The sequence below is a fragment of the Cetorhinus maximus genome, chromosome 17, assembly GCF_964194155.1.
Source record: "Cetorhinus maximus chromosome 17, sCetMax3.hap1.1, whole genome shotgun sequence".
Lineage (NCBI taxonomy): Eukaryota > Metazoa > Chordata > Chondrichthyes > Lamniformes > Cetorhinidae > Cetorhinus > Cetorhinus maximus.
Window position 1 is genome coordinate 58,202,847 of NC_135895.1, and position 16,471 is coordinate 58,219,317.

The window sequence follows — 16,471 nt, forward strand, 5'->3', positions numbered from 1 at the left end:
ACAGAAGCCATGGATAAAAGTACCATCCAAGTTTGCATCCAATAGGAGAAACGTCCCATGGTTTTTTAGAGAACATCGTAGACTATGCAGAAAGAAACAGTGTCTTCAGATAAGGCCAAGAAGTCTGGGGATGAGGAGAACTGTAAGGAATTAAAAACCTGCCAGAGGAAAGCAAAGAAAGCTCTCAACAAAACAAGAAAAGATTATGGGCGGAATCATCTCAGATTTGCACTACGTGTAGCGGGCGGGAAAAAAAGATGTTTAACCCACCAGCCGCAATGGCAGCTTTTCACATCATATTGTCAAGTTCCTGTCACATTAATAATGCATTCCCAGGAAACACGCTGTTTTGATGGCGGGCAGGCTCTCATTAACCCGTCACACCATCACCTCGCCACTTCATCACGCCGAGCACAATATTTAAAATGCAGCCGTGCAATGCTTCCAGACAAGGGCTACTGCAAGGAAGACATGACCCCGAAAGGCAAGAAGAAACCTCTTAAGAGGAATCTGAAGGCACCTTCATTGAAGACTTGTTACAGCGCTGACCGACACCCTCCAACAGCACAAGGACACACACCTCTGAGGGGCCTAACTTTAGAGTAGCCTCAGGATCATAATCTGCAGAGCACATTACACTTTCTGATCCACAGCAGGTGGCGGCAGGGACTTCCCAGGTCTCCGGCACTCAGAGCTGCTGGAGGCCAGAAATCTGCTGAGTCCAAGTCAGATGACGAGCTTCTGGACTCAGTCATGTCTCAGTTGCTGGAGCTGCAAAGGCAAGCTTGGGAACATCAGGAAGGGATGTCCGCTCCACTCCTCAGATTGCAAGGCACGATGGAGGGGCCCATCCGTCATCAGGCTGAGGTGATAGCGCCAGCATGCCAACACACTGAGGTCAACACTGGTAGGATGGCAGCCGCCATGGACACCTTGGTCCAAGGCATCGGTCTGGCACTATTGTGCAGGCTGAACTCCATCGCTGGCGCCATAGTTGGCCTCCAACAGCGTGTACGTGAGAAGGGTGCAGTGCAGCTCGATCTCACTCCAGCTACCCCTTCTCCTCAAGGAGTCAACCAGAGGCCCTCGGGCACCCATAGGGAGGAGGATCAGCAGGTGCACAACCCGGGCCATCCACCCAGGTGACTCCAGGAATGTCCTGCACACCCAAATCCCCTCTTCTGTGACCCCAGCAGCTCCAGCTCCATATGCTGAGGAGATTGCCACTGCCACACAACGGGACCCCGAAAGCAGGCTGGACCCTCCAGGTCTCAGCCCTCCAAAGGATGCCCACCAAGGTCATCACAGACAAGATGTAGCAGTCAGCAGGCTGCCTCAACCTCCGCTGTGGATGTCGGGGGGAGCACCAAGACGTAGCAGCAGGGTTAGGAAGATTAAGAAGATGTAGTTGCACAGCCTGGGCATGGGTGTTAGTTGCTTGTACATAATGTTCACTATTGTAAATAAACTCCCCAGAATGTCTCCTGCCTATGGCTCCTTGTTCTGATGAGCAGTGTTCGTGTCACTCAGATTTGAAACCTTGGTTCCTGCACAAGATAAAGGCAGGTGTTTCAGTCCAGGGCCTCTTCCCTGTGCTTTGGGCTGCCTTCAGACCAAAGTGATGGTCCAGCCTCACACTCACTGGAGAAATTACTGATGCCTGCACCTCTATGGTGCTCATCATTGCTGACAAAATGTAATAAGCAGGCGTCAGAGTTCAGTCATTCTCTCTGTGTGCTCTCAGCATCTTTACTGTGGGGCTGTCCCCCATCTCGTCAATGTCTGTAACCAGTGACGCTGTGCTCCTGAAGGGGTCAGGTGCTGAAGGCAGACAAAGATCAGGTGCATTTCAAGTTTCACAACTGTGTCTCCATGATATGACCCTGATCACAGAGCGCGAGTGAGCTGCCCTTGGCCGGACAGGAGTCAGAGATTCACAGACGCTATGTGAAGGTCTATGGAGTGTCCTCACTCCATGTCAGCATCATTCTCCTTGAATTGAGCGACTATTAGGGCCTCTGCTGCGTCTCCATCACAGGAGCCTTATCACAGATGGTTTGTGCGCTGCCATCAGCCAGACTAGAGTCAAACATTCACAAATGTGGTGTGAGGATCCATGGTGTCAATGCATCTTGTCATCATCTTCCACAAATCTAGCAGCTATGAGGGCCTCCCAAGCGCACCTGCCTCATCTGGCCGTGCGATGACCTCATTGCCATCATTGTCGCCTTTGAGGGCTTCCTCCCCCTCATCCCCATCGACATCCTCCTCATCGGAGGAGACCTCCAGCTTCGCCATTTCCTCCTCAGCCAGCTCCTCTCCCCATTGCAGCACCAGGTTGTAAAGGGTGCAGCAGGTAACGACGGTGCGTGACACCCTCTGTGGACTATATTACAAGGCTTCACCAGACCAGTCCCGGCACCAGAACCTCATTTTCAGCATCCTGATGGTTTGCTCCTCCAAGATGCAAGTTGCAGCATGAGCCTCATTATACCTTCTGAGGTTGCCGCACGGTGTCATCAGCCACATCATCTGCAGGCAGCCCTTGTCCCCGAGGAGCCAACCCTGCAGCCTCTATGGACCCTGGAAGACGTCAGGGATCTGTGATCGGTTGAGAACGTAGGAGATGTGGACATTCCCCGGGAACCATGCGCAGGCCTGCAGGATGCATTTGTGGTGGTCACACACCAGCTGTACATTCAGCGAGTGGAAGCCCTTGCGATTGACATAGTTGACCGCTTGTTGCAGCGGAGATCTGGGCGCCACATGAGTGCAGTCGATGTCACCCTGCACCTGTGGGAAATCTGACATCTGGGCAAATCCCAGCACTCTTGCATCCTGGCTTTCCTGATCCCGGGAGAAATGCACAAAGTTGTGTGCCTTCGCAATAACAGTATCCATGACCTCATGGATGCATTTGTGCATGGAGGCTTGCGATATCCAACAAGGGTCACCTGTGGAGCCCTGAAGGGAGCCACTGGCAAAAATTGAGTGCCGCGGTCACTTTCATGGCCACAGGAAATAGATGCCCTCCATATCCCTGTGGCGCCAAATCCTGCAGCAGCTGGAAGATGTGGCCGACCAGTTCACTAGACATGCGTAGTCTTCGGCCACACTGGTTCTCGGTCATCTGCAGGAATGAAAGGCAGCGTCTATAGACCCTGGGTCTAGCTAGGCTCCAAACAGCGACGGCTCACTATGGCTCCTCAGCAGATTGTGTGGGAGGCCCAGCTGCCTCTTCCTTCTGAGAGTGCTGCTCCTCCCTCTACACAGCCAGGTGCCTTCGTCGCTCTCTTCTCTTTTGTCTCTGCTCTCTGTAAGCCTCAAGGCATACGGCTAGGTCACCAGGCTCCATGCACCTGATGTACTCCCTCTGCAGGATGAGAGAGACAGACACATGGGTTAGCTTGGGTGTTCCAAGAACCTCTCTTGGTTAATGCATTCCGGAGAGTGCTGGCTACCACTTGGAGGGCCAGAGTTTAGTGCACTGCATGGCCGTCCGAGACCCTACCCACCTCTGCTCACTCCATCTGACCAACTGGCGGCAGCTTCGCCCACTGGACTGCATGCTGTGCTCTCAGCTCAGGCATAGGCATTCTCCAAACCCACACTGCAAGGCTGCACTGTTAGCTTGAACTATGGTGGAGACTGGTCCAACCAGAATGATGACATTGCAAGGGGCTGTAAGCGCCTCCACCAGTGACTGCTCCATGGCCAGCTTTAGCAAGGAAACTGTATAACATGCCCAGTTGTCCAACTGTTCTGCAGTCCACTTTGCAGTCTGTACCCGAGAGGTGAAAAGTTCAGGAGCATTTGGTGGCAGTTTCGTGCCTCTGAGTTGCTTGAGTGGGCAGATAAGCTAGAGGCCCATCTCCAAGCATGTCAATGTGGCTGCGTCTGAACTGTCTCAGCTACGGAGGAATGGTCACTTCGTACAAGGTTTCCTACCACGTGGCCGCTTCCCTCCCCTCCCAACCCGCACATACTTGTGCACTGCCATCAACCGCAGTGCAGCCCTTGCACCTCCTCCACAAGTCACCTCAACCGCAGTACAGCTATTGCCCCTGCACCATGTTGTTAGCTAGCTGGGAAAAAGCAATTTGCCTGTGCCCTTGCTGAATGCGCGGTGCCACAGCCTTGATGTCCGACAGGCGACCCTCAAGAGCACTCCGCAACATTACAATGCACTCACCTCCAAGTTCTCCTCAAAGTGCAGCCCACCAAGTGCATGTCTTATATATGCTGTTGTGAAACATGTCAGCATGCAATCCCGCCAACGTGCTTGGATGATCCAGCGTGGGGGGATGATTCTGGCAAGCTGGGCTTATAAGGAAATGCAGATATATTACAATGAGGTTCGCGACGTCCGACGGCGGAAAATGCAGCCCGCCATTGACGGGAAGAGCGGGCGATTGCAAACGGGTGATTTTTGGCCTTCTCGGCATATTGTCCGCTCACGCCACCAAACATGCCCGATGCCAGCAGGCATGGAAAATTCCGTCCTATGTTTCTGAGTATCTTATAACTTTTATTTAGGAGAATCCTTTGGGTTTCTGGTCATTCATTAAAAAAATCAAAAGGGAAGGAATGGGCGTTTCAGATATCAATAGACAATAGATTTATATGTGATTCTAAAGGTAAAGCAGAAACACTAAATGATCAATTTTCCAGTGTATTTACCAGAGAAGATATAACTCATTTACCCAGCTTAGACAGGGATCACTTACTAGGCATATTAAAACTTAAGTAAAGAGGCTGTTTTGAAATTATTGCAAGAAATAAATGCAAATAAAGCTGCAGGTCCAGATGAATTACCTCCCTGAATCTTAGAATTAGCAGCTGAGGAACCGATTCCAATATTGACCAATCTCTTCCAAGAGTCAAACAACACCAGATACTTACCAGACCAGTGGAGACAAGCTAACATCTGTGGCCTATTCAAAAAGGGGATAAAAGTCAGCCAGAAAACTACAAACCAGTGTCTCTCAGCAGCGTCATTTGCAAATTGCTTGAACATTTTGTTCATTCTCATGTCATGAAGCACTTTGAAGCTCACAATGTCCTGGTAGATACTCAGCATGGTTTTAAGTCAAAAAGATCTACCAAACTATAGCTTTTACAGACTCTTGATGACCTAGCTTCAAGTCTTGAAAAAGATGAAAGTACTCAGATGGCAATACTGGATTTCTCAAAAGTCTTTGACAAAGTTCCTCATAAAAAGCTCTTGTTCAACCTCCATGACTATGGATTCAGAGGAACATTAAATTGCATCCGGCCCTTCCTAGCCAACAAAAGACAGAAATTGGTGTGAGATGGAGGAATCATCCTCTCCAGGGATGTCCTCTCCAGAGTGCCTCTGGGAACTGTGTTAGGACCTTTACTCGTCTTGACATACATAATGGACTTTCCCAACAAGTTAAAAAATGGTGCAGATGACTGCGTGGTTTACACATCAGGGAAAACTCAAGATCATATCAATTCATTGCAAGATTATTTTCTGGAATTGCAAAATTGGTAGGACCAATGGGAGATGGCATTCAATGCCAAACAATGCTATATCATGTGTATTATCAACAAAAAAGATCCACTAACAGTTAGCTTTAACTTCTATAATCAAATTTTCCAACAAGTGAATACATGACCATACCTGGGGGTTCATTTTAAAACAATCTTCAACATAGTTTCCAAATTCAGCAGATAATATCCAAACCAAACAGGTTTCTTGATTTCTGAGGAGGAATCTTTGGTATTGGAACAAAAATATCAGTTATAGCTTACCAAATATTTATTCATCCAATCCTGGAGCATGCAAGCTGTGTGTGGGATCCTCATATGGCGAGAGATATAAATAAGGTTGAAGCATTCCAAAGATGTGCTACATGATTCTGCATGAATCAGTATGGGAAATACACTAGTGCCACATCTTTAAACAAAGATTTGGAATGGGAATCACTACAACAAAGGAGGGAGAAAAGCAGGCTGGCCATGTTCTATACAATATGCAATGGACAAGTGGGAATTGACAGAAACAAATGCCTAGTGCCCTCGGCAATAACAAAACACAAGGTAGCCAACCACACAAACTATAAAAAACATTTGTTTCCAAGACAGTGTATCAACAATCTTTCTTCCCAAGGTCAATCCCACAGTGGGACAAGATGCCAAAGGGAATAATCACAGCACCATCAATTGAAATCTTCAAGATTCATCTCTAGATTATTTCCATTTATAAGTTTTTCATTGTCAGGACTACCATATCAGTAGGTCATATCTGGTTTAACTAGTGCTAACCATATAAGTGTTGGCAGAATACAGATGTTAGTCTGAGATGCTGACACAACCAAAGCAGATGCAAAAATATTGAAATAGGTTCGCTATTGAAACAAAAATGTGAACCAAGTGTATTAAAAAACCTCAAGTTGAAAAAGGCACCCAATAAATATGTTAATGGGAGAAAGGGGCCACTGCGGGAAATAAACATGGTAACAGTGATTTCAGTTATAAATATAGGAATGTGCAGGATTTGTGTGATATAGGCTCTCCTGAATCTGAAGAGTATCCCAGAGAGCTCCACACACAAAGTGGTAAAGTGTGTGTTGCCCGTGCTGATTGATGGACCAAAAGAATTAGCTCCTACTATCTACAACAGGTAATGTACTCAAAACTAGAAATGATTGCAAACATACAATGTAAAAGTTAAAACAGTAAGCACAAACAGGTGTAATGGAATCTGTGGGCAAAATTTGTATTTTTTGAGACAGCCCTAAGTGAAAAGGGAAACTGAAGAGGGAAACTGACCCTTCCAGTTGCGAAGGAAACTATGATAAACTGAGATTGGAAACCAAAACTTCAAGTTAAAACTACATTAAAAGGACACAGAGCCGTCAGAGCTCAATAGAAATTAATGAGTCAAGTGATGCAGGAAGACAGAGACTTGATCCAGAAGCTGAGAATAAGAAAACATAATTGCTGCAGCTGTTTATGTTATTTGAAGATAACATTGGTGGATCTACTCCATCCAGACCAAGCTGAGATGATTCTGTAGACGTGTGCCATTTTTGGTGAAGACCATGCCCGTGGAACTCAGGCTATTGTGCGCTGCTGTCGGCTGGGGATCAGACTAGCTCCTAGAAGGAGAGGAGCTGAAATTCTTCATGAGGAAGACTGAGTTTTGAAGGACTTTGTGACTGAGAGTGACGACATATAGGCTGAGTGGACTGCCGAGATAATCCATTAGATTGTCTTAGTTGAATTGGCATTTAATATGTTTATAATAGACTATAATTTGCCTGCTACACAGCATCACACAATAGCCTGAGTTCCACGGGCATGGTCTTCACCAAAAATGGCACACGTCTACAGAACCACATCAGCTTGGTCTGGATGGCATAGATCCACCAATGTTATCTTCAAATAGCATAAACAGCTGCAGCAATTATACATTTGCTTATTCTCAGCATCTGGACCAAGTCTCTGTCTTCCTGCCTGTAATGCATCACTTGACTCATTAACTTCTTTAACTTGTTTTGATTCTAGATTTTAAAGTAATGGAGCTTACCTAAGATAGTATTTAGTGTTTGTTCTGTTTGACTCTTATATAGCAAAAATTCTTCTGTTTTAAAAGTGGAATCTCGTGATTTCACTCTTTTGTTAAGTAACGGAATGTCGCATTTCTTCTACTTTTTTTTTTAAAAAGAGTTACTTATCTCTACTGAGATCATTACACAGGATTATTATTGTTATTATAACAGGAAAGCTACACCTTTCAATGAGGGAGATATGGTGAAAATATTGCCATGAAAAGGGATGAACAAGGGGAGATATAAAGAAAAGCTGACATCATACACTGCAAAGGGAGATGAAATACATAGGAGTGGGAACCGCATACTTTGTTAAAAATGGAGCTTAAGCGTCTTGTATCTCAACAAACAGAACAGGTTGACAGTGAAGATCCAACAAAAGAAAACAAGAAACCTGTTCAAAAAGGAATCAGGATTATAGAATTTGACAAGATGTCACCACATCCAAATGGGATACAACTCAAGTTACCAAGGTAAGTAATGGTGGAAATTGCAGAGGCTCCTTGGATACAATGTTGAGCCAGAGCAATGGAGGACTGTAAAAGTTACACCCTTGTTTAAAAAAGGGGAGAGATAAAACGGGCAAATACAGGCCAGCCAGCCTAACATCAGTGGTGAGGAAACATTTAGAGACAACAATCTAACAACAAAACTAACTTCCATTTAAAAAAGTCTGGACCAATAAATTAAAGTCAGATTTCTTCTTCTCACTGCAAATTAGGCAAAGCTTCCAGCTGCTTTTTCCCTCACAAAATCGAAAATGAGCTTGAGCCCTACCTGCACTACGCACAGTGACCAATAAAGTTAGTATTTTCTCTGCTTAAAGTGAAGGCCTGACTAACAATCATCTCCTATTGGCTCTCTGAATCCAATGAGATGCAGTCTCTACCAAAGCAAAGCTGCAACTGCCTGCTTTCTGAGAAAACATCTAGATAATGTAAACAAAAAAAACCTTCTACCCCCGCAGCCCATCTCTATGACAATGTGGCATGCTTTGGGATGGTCTCAAACAGAAATGTAAACAAATTACTATACCTTCAACACAACTCTTTGATTCTGTAACCTATATGAATAATTTACATTTCTAATGGATGTAATTGCCCTCCCTCCAGACCCCCTTGTTTTACTAGAAGGTCCGGGGATGGATCACCTATTGTTTAAGTTTGTTTTTCACTATTAACTCTGACCTTGTAATGTAAACACAGGCTAATTAAACCTAGGCTTGTTTGATTTGCCTTTACATTAGCATCGTTAATCAATTTCTTAACCAGGCTTTTTCCATTTATCTTGCAGTTAACTCTCTAATTCCTAAAACCAAAAGTTATATTCTAAAACATATGAATTATGAACTAATTCTGAACTAGTGACAAGAGCAACGGTTTTTTTTATACAGCATTTTGTTATGACTCAGAATGGATTGCCTGAAAGGGTGGTGGAAGCAGATTCAATAATGACATTCAAAACAGAATTGAATAAATGCTTGGAGGAAAACAGTCACAGGGCTATGGGGAAAGAGCAGGAAGATAGGATTAATTGGTTGGCTCTACCAAAGTGCTAGCACAGTTACAATGGTTTGAATGGCCTCCTTCTATGTTGCATCATTCTATGATTCTATATCATGAGTGACTAGCATTACTTAAAGTTAGCCTGCACCTCTTAAATGGAAAGTGCATTGTGGCTGCAAGAAGTGGTAGGTATCCTTTGAAAAGTGAATTTGATCTTCGAGAAATGGTTAAACATGTGAGGCAATGCACATCCTGTATCTGCAGTGGGCCAGGGGATCATGAGACAAATGCCCTGTGGCTGAAGCAAGAAATGGCAGCAGACACCAATGCCAGGAGTGTAACTCCAAGAACATGGATGCAGTGCAAGAAGTTTACGTTCTCACAAATGTGGTCAAGATGAGGGAGTTCAATTATCAAATGGCATATGCTCCCGATTGCACTAGTAAATTACTGTTCAATTCATCACACCCTCATCACCTACCTCCCAACCATCTCCAATCAGTATGCAACCCTTCAATTCATATGCTTTGCCTCATCTGCACACAATTAACATTATTGAATGCCATGCACCCATGCATCACAGCTCACACAATTGGTTCAACCATGACAGCGACATCACCCAAACATATTCCAGTACACTCACCGAAGCACTTCCTCTTTCTTGCGGGAGAAGGTGGCATGTAGCAAGAGGCAGCAGGAAATAATTGGTTGAAGACAAGTATGCCTCCATGTTTACTCCCTGTGATGGAGGCAGTGCTGACCATCATATGAGGAGCATCACTGAGGCCATCATGGGCTGGAATGCTCAAATGATCAGTTTCTGCATTCCTAGTCTTCCTTCTTTTTCCCCACTTCACCCTCATCCTAGAATCTCATCTAACTCACAAGCTGCAGATGGCATAAGCACCTACTTCTTACTTTCTCCTCGCTTCTCATCACAATCTTACCTTGTTCCTTTTTCGTTTCAGGTACCAAAAGAACTAGAAGTTTCCTAGGAGGAAGTGACAATGAAGAAAAAACGTGACTTAATCTTGCACTTACAACCATCAGCTGAAATGCTAACAAAGCATGAATATAGAATAGATATAGAATATAGAGGAGACATCTGCATGGTGAGAAACTGGGCACAAGGAGCTAAGGAAATAGGGAAAAGTTAGCACATATGCCAGCTCACTGGTGGGCAAGGTCACATTTGAGTTCTGCTACAGAGGAGTCAAAGGAAGACTCTGAAGGACCAAGCTATAGAAAAAGGCTGATGAATGTACACAACCAAATGCTTGAGTACTGGAAAGCCTGCCAGAAATCCTATGCACAATATCAAGGATCATGGAAAAGTCCAGCACCAACTAGGCACAGGGCTTTGCGCAAAGCTTGGAGCCAATTCTTTCTAAAATGAGTGGTCACCTCCATCAGCACACTTGTGTAACCCTCCATGATGCAGTGTCCGATGGCATATGTCATGAGGAAAAAAGTTTCCAGAGATCTGAATGCTCAAAGCTCAAAATGCTGCCCTCAAGGCTCCAGATACCACTATTCAAAAGAGTTTCCACGGTATGACAGCAGTCCATCAATCTGTTCTCAAACAGGTAAGTAGGATTGCTGAGGCACCATCCTGGCAGAGTGGCAAAGGCTCCATGGAACACAAACCTGCTGTCCTCTTTCAGAGTGATAGTGTTCCTGCTGCCAACCCTGTCACCCTGGCAGTGCCCTTACTGTTGCCTGTCATCCAGCCAGCACAAACTGCCTGGACCACAAGATGATGCTGTCTAAAGCCAGTCCTCGAGGTCCAGAGTTGACGTTTCGAGTCCTCATGACCCTTCAGCAGAACTGAGTAAAGTTAGGAGAGGGGTGAAATATAAGCTGGTTTAAGGTGGAAGGGGGGGCGGGGGGCGAAGAGAGGGAGAAGTTGGGGAGCGGGGGGGTGGTTGTAGGGACAAGCAAGCAGTGATAGGAGCAGATAATCAAAAGATGTCACAAACAAAGGAACAAAGACGTGTAAAAGGTGGTGGTATTATCTAAGAGAACGTGCTAATTAAGAATGGATGGCAGGACACTCAAGGTACAGCTCTAGTGGGGGTGGGGTGGAAAGACTGACAGGGCATTACAGCTATAGATTTAAAAATAATGGAAATAGGTGGGAAAAGAAAAATCTATATAAATTATTGGAAAAAACAAAAGGGAGGGGGAAGAAACGGAAAGGGGGTGGGGATGGGGGAGGGAGTTCAAGATCTAAAGTTGTTGAATTCAATATTCAGTCCGGAAGGCTGTAAAGTGCCTAGTCGGAAGATGAGGTGCTGTTCCTCCAGTTTGCGTTGGGCTTCACTGGAACAAGCAGCAAGCCAAGGACAGATATGTGGGCAAGAGAGCAGGGTGGAGTGTTAAAATGGCAAGCGACAGGGAGGCGTGGGTCTTTCTTGTGGACAGACCGCAGGTGTTCTGCAAAGCGGTCGCCCAGTTTGTGTTTGGTCTCTCCAATGTAGAGGAGACCGCATTGGGAGCAACGAATGCAGTAGACTAAGTTAGGGGAAATGCAAGTGAAATGCTGCTTCACTTGAAAGGAGTGTTTGGGCCCTTGGACGGTGAGGAGAGAGGAAGTGAAGGGGCAGGTGTTGCATCTTCTGCGTGGGCATGGGGAGGTGCCATAGGTGGGGGTTGAGGAGTAGGGAGGTGATGGAGGAGTGGACCAGGGTGTCCCGGAGGGAACGATCCCTACGGAATACCGCTGTGGGGGTGAAGGGAAGATGTATTTGGTGGTGGCATCATGCTGGAGTTGGCGGAAATGGCGGAGGATGATCCTTTGAATGCGGAGGCTGGTGGGGTGATAAGTGAGGTCAAGGGGGACCCTATCATGTTTCTGGGAAGGAGAAGAAGGTGTGAGGGCGGATGCGCGGGAGATGGGCCGGACACGGTTGAGGGCCCTGTCAACGACCGTGGGTGGAAAACCTCGGTTAAGGAAAAAGGAGGACATGTCAGAGGAACTGTTTTTGAAGGTAGCATCATCAGAACAGATGCGACGGAGGTGAAGGAACTGAGAGAATGGGATGGAGTCCTTACAGGAAGCGGGGTGTGAGGAGCTGTAGTCGAGGTAGCTGTGGGAGTCGGTAGGCTTGTAATGGATATTGGTGGACAGTCTATCACAAGAAATTGAGACAGAGAGGTCAAGGAAGGGAAGGGAAGTGTCAGAGATGGACCATGTGAAAATGATGGAGGGGTGGAGATTGGAAGCAAAATTAATAAATTTTTCCAGGTCCAGACGAGAGCATGAAGCAGCACCGAAGTAATCATCGATGTACCGGGGAAAGACTTGTGGGAGGGGTCCGGAGTAGGACTGGAACAAGGAATGTTCCACATACCCCATAAAGAGACAGGCATAGCTGGGGCCCATACGGGTACCCATAGCCACACCTTTTATTTGGAGGAAGTGAGAGGAGTTAAAGGAGAAATTGTTCAGTGTGAGAACAAGTTCAGCCAGACGGAGGAGAGTAGTGGTGGATGGGGATTGTTCGGGCCTCTGTTCAAGGAAGAAGCTAAGGGCCCTCAGACCATCCTGGTGGGGGATGGAGGTGTAGAGGGATTGGATGTCCATGGTGAAGAGGAAGCGGTTGGGGCCAGGGAACTGGAAATTGTTGATGTGACGTAAGGTGTCAGAGGAATCAAGGATGTAGGTGGGAAGGGACTGGACAAGGGGAGAGAGAAGGGAGTCAAGATAACGAGAAATGAGTTCCGTGGGGCAGGAACAGGCTGACACGATTGGTCTGCCGGGACAGTCCTGTTTGTGGATTTTGGGTAGGAGGTAGAAGCGGGCCATCCAAGGTTGGGTGACTATCAGGTTGGAAGCTGTGGGAGGAAGATCTCCAGAGGAGATGAGGTCAGTGACAGTCCTGGAAACAATGGCTTGATGTTCAGTGGTGCGGTCATGGTCAGGGGAGAGGTAGGAGGAAGTGTCTGCGAGTTGACGCTCAGCCTTCGCGAGGTAGAGGTCAGTGCGCCAAACAACAACAGCACCACCCTTGTCAGCGGGTTTGATGACAATGTTGGGGTTGGACCTGAGAGAACGGAGTGCTGTAAGTTCAGAGAGAGACAGATTAGAATGGGTGAGAGGAGCTGAGAAATTGAGACGACTAATGTCACGCCGACAGTTCTCAATGAAAAGATCAAGAGAAGGTAAGAATCCAGAGGGAGGGGTCCAGGTGGAGGGACAATATTGGAAGTGGGTAAAAGGATCCGTTGAACGGGGAGAGAACTCCTGCCCAAAGAAGTGAGCACGGAGACGAAGACGGCGGAAGAAGAGTTCAGCATCGTGCCGAGCCCGAAATTCATTGAGATGAGGGCGTAAGGGTATGAAACTAAGTCCTTTGCTGAGCACTGAACGTTCAGCATCGGAGAGGGGAAGGTCAGGGGATATAGTGAAGACGCGGCTGGGGCTGGGATTGGAAGATGGGGTGGGGACGGAGGGACAAGCAGGGGTGGAGGTCCTAGATGGGTGTTGGTGTCGATGAGTTGTTGGAACTTGACCTCATCTCCTCTGGAGATCTTCCTCCCACAGCTTCCAACTTGATAGTCGCCCAACCTTGGATGGCCCGCTTCTACCTCCTACCCAAAATCCACAAACAGGACTGTCCCGGCAGACCGATCGTGTCAGCCTGTTGCTGCCCCACGGAACTCATTTCTCGTTATCTTGACTCCCTTTTCTCTCCCCTTGTCCAGTCCCTTCCCACCTACATCCGTGATTCCTCTGACACCTTACATCACATCAACAATTTCCAGTTCCCTGGCCCCAACCGCTTCCTCTTCACCATGGACATCCAATCCCTCTACACCTCCATCCTCCACCAGGATGGTCTGAGGGCTCTTAGCTTCTTCCTTGAACAGAGGCCCGAACAATCCCCATCCACCACTACTCTCCTCCGTCTGGTTGAACTTGTTCTCACACTGAACAATTTCTCCTTTAACTCCTCTCACTTCCTCCAAATAAAAGGTGTGGCTATGGGTACCCGCATGGGCCCCAGCTATGCCTGTCTCTTTATGGGGTGTGTGGAACATTCCTTGTTCCAGTCCTACTCCGGACCCCTCCCACAACTCTTTCTCCGGTACATCGATGATTACTTCGGTGCTGCTTCATGCTCTCGTCTGGACCTGGAAAAATTTATTAATTTTGCTTCCAATCTCCACCCCTCCATCATTTTCACATGGTCCATCTCTGACACTTCCCTTCCCTTCCTTGACCTCTCTGTCTCAATTTCTGGTGATAGACTGTCCACCAATATCCTACAGCTACCTCGACTACAGCTCCTCACACCCCGCTTCCTGTAAGGACTCCATCCCATTCTCTCAGTTCCTTCGCCTCCGTCGCATCTGTTCTGATGATGCTACCTTCAAAAACAGTTCCTCTGACATGTCTTCCTTCTTCCTTAACCGAGGTTTTCCACCCACGGTCGTTGACAGGGCCCTCAACCGTGTCCGGCCCATCTCCCGCGCATCCGCCCCCACGCCTTCTCCTCCCTCCCAGAAACATGATAGGGTCCCCCTTGACCTCACTTATCACCCCACCAGCCTCCGCATTCAAAGGATCATCCTCCGCCATTTCCGCCAACTCCAGCATGATGCCACCACCAAATACATCTTCCCTTCACCCCCACAGCGGCATTCCGTAGGGATCGTTCCCTCCGGGACACCCTGGTCTACTCCTCCATCACCCCCCTACTCCTCAACCCCCACCTATGGCACCTCCCCATGCCCACGCAGAAGATGCAACACCTGCCCCTTCACTTCCTCTCTCCTCACCGTCCAAGGGCCCAAACACTCCTTTCAAGTGAAGCAGCATTTCACTTGCATTTCCCCTAACTTAGTCTACTGCATTCGTTGCTCCCAATGCGGTCTCCTCTACATTGGAGAGACCAAACACAAACTGGGCGACCGCTTTGCAGAACACCTGCGGTCTGTCCACAAGAAAGACCCACGCCTCCCTGTCACTTGCCATTTTAACACTCCACCCTGCTCTCTTGCCCACATATCTGTCCTTGGCTTGCTGCTTGTTCCAGTGAAGCCCAACGCAAACTGGAGGAACAGCACCTCATCTTCCGACTAGGCACTTTACAGCCTTCCGGACTGAATATTGAATTCAACAACTTTAGATCTTGAACTCCCTCCCCCATCCCCACCCCCTTTCCGTTTCTTCCCCCTCCCTTTTGTTTTTTCCAATAATTTATATAGATTTTTCTTTTCCCACCTATTTCCATTATTTTTAAATCTATAGCTGTAATGCCCTGTCAGTCTTTCCACCCCACCCCCACTAGAGCTGTACCTTGAGTGTCCTGCCATCCATTCTTAATTAGCACGTTCTCTTAGATAATACCACCACCTTTTACACGTCTTTGTTCCTTTGTTTGTGACATCTTTTGATTATCTGCTCCTATCACTGCTTGCTTGTCCCTACAACCACCCCCCCCCGCTCCCCAACTTCTCTTCCCCCAACCCCACCGCCCCCCCTTCCACCTTAAACCAGCTTATATTTCACCCCTCTCCTAACTTTACTCAGTTCTGCTGAAGGGTCATGAGGACTCAAAACGTCAACTCTTTTCTTCTCCGCCGATGCTGCCTGACCTGCTGAGTTTTTCCAGGTAATTCTGATTTTGTTTTGGATTTCCAGCATCCGCAGTAGTTTTTTGTTTTTATCTCCAGGTCTAGAGCGGCCCGAGGTGATCCGCCAAAACCATCTACAGCCGCAATCCAAAGTCAGCAGCCTTCAACCTGCCATGCTGCAGACACGGGGAAAGCAGCTCATAGCAACTCCAGAATAGGCAAAAGCACACAGAAGAATATACAATGGGAATGAACAAGGATGACTTGTTTAATCTTGTATCCATTACATAATGAGTGAATTCATAAAATTGGTTAAAATATTCTGACAAAAGAAGAATCAAAAATGCCCAACGCAGCCACAATGGGCCGAATGGCCCATGATAACAGGATCACAATGGGCCAAATAGCCTCCTTCTGTGTTGTGACCATTCTGTGATTCCAAAGAGATCAATGTGCTAGTCAATGATAGATGAAAGGTAAGGAGTATGGGGTTGTTGCTGAACAGAGGGGTGTCGTTCTGGTGACTGGCATCACTCAAGAATAATCTGATCATTCAGAGCCTGGACAGAAGGGGGCCAACTATGTTGTAGCCTTTTCTTTCTCTTCCTGCTTCTCCACTTCCAGTTGTACTTTACCCTCCTTTTCCTCATGCTGCTGCTGCTCAGCTTCTCACCTGATCGAAAGTGCCAAAAACTGTTCCCTAATGCAGCCTGCTTAGCAGAGTACTGCAGAGTTCCTCCAGACTGTGCAGTCAGCATTGCTTGAGGACACCAATGATGTGCTGCATAACGTTCTTTGTGGCAA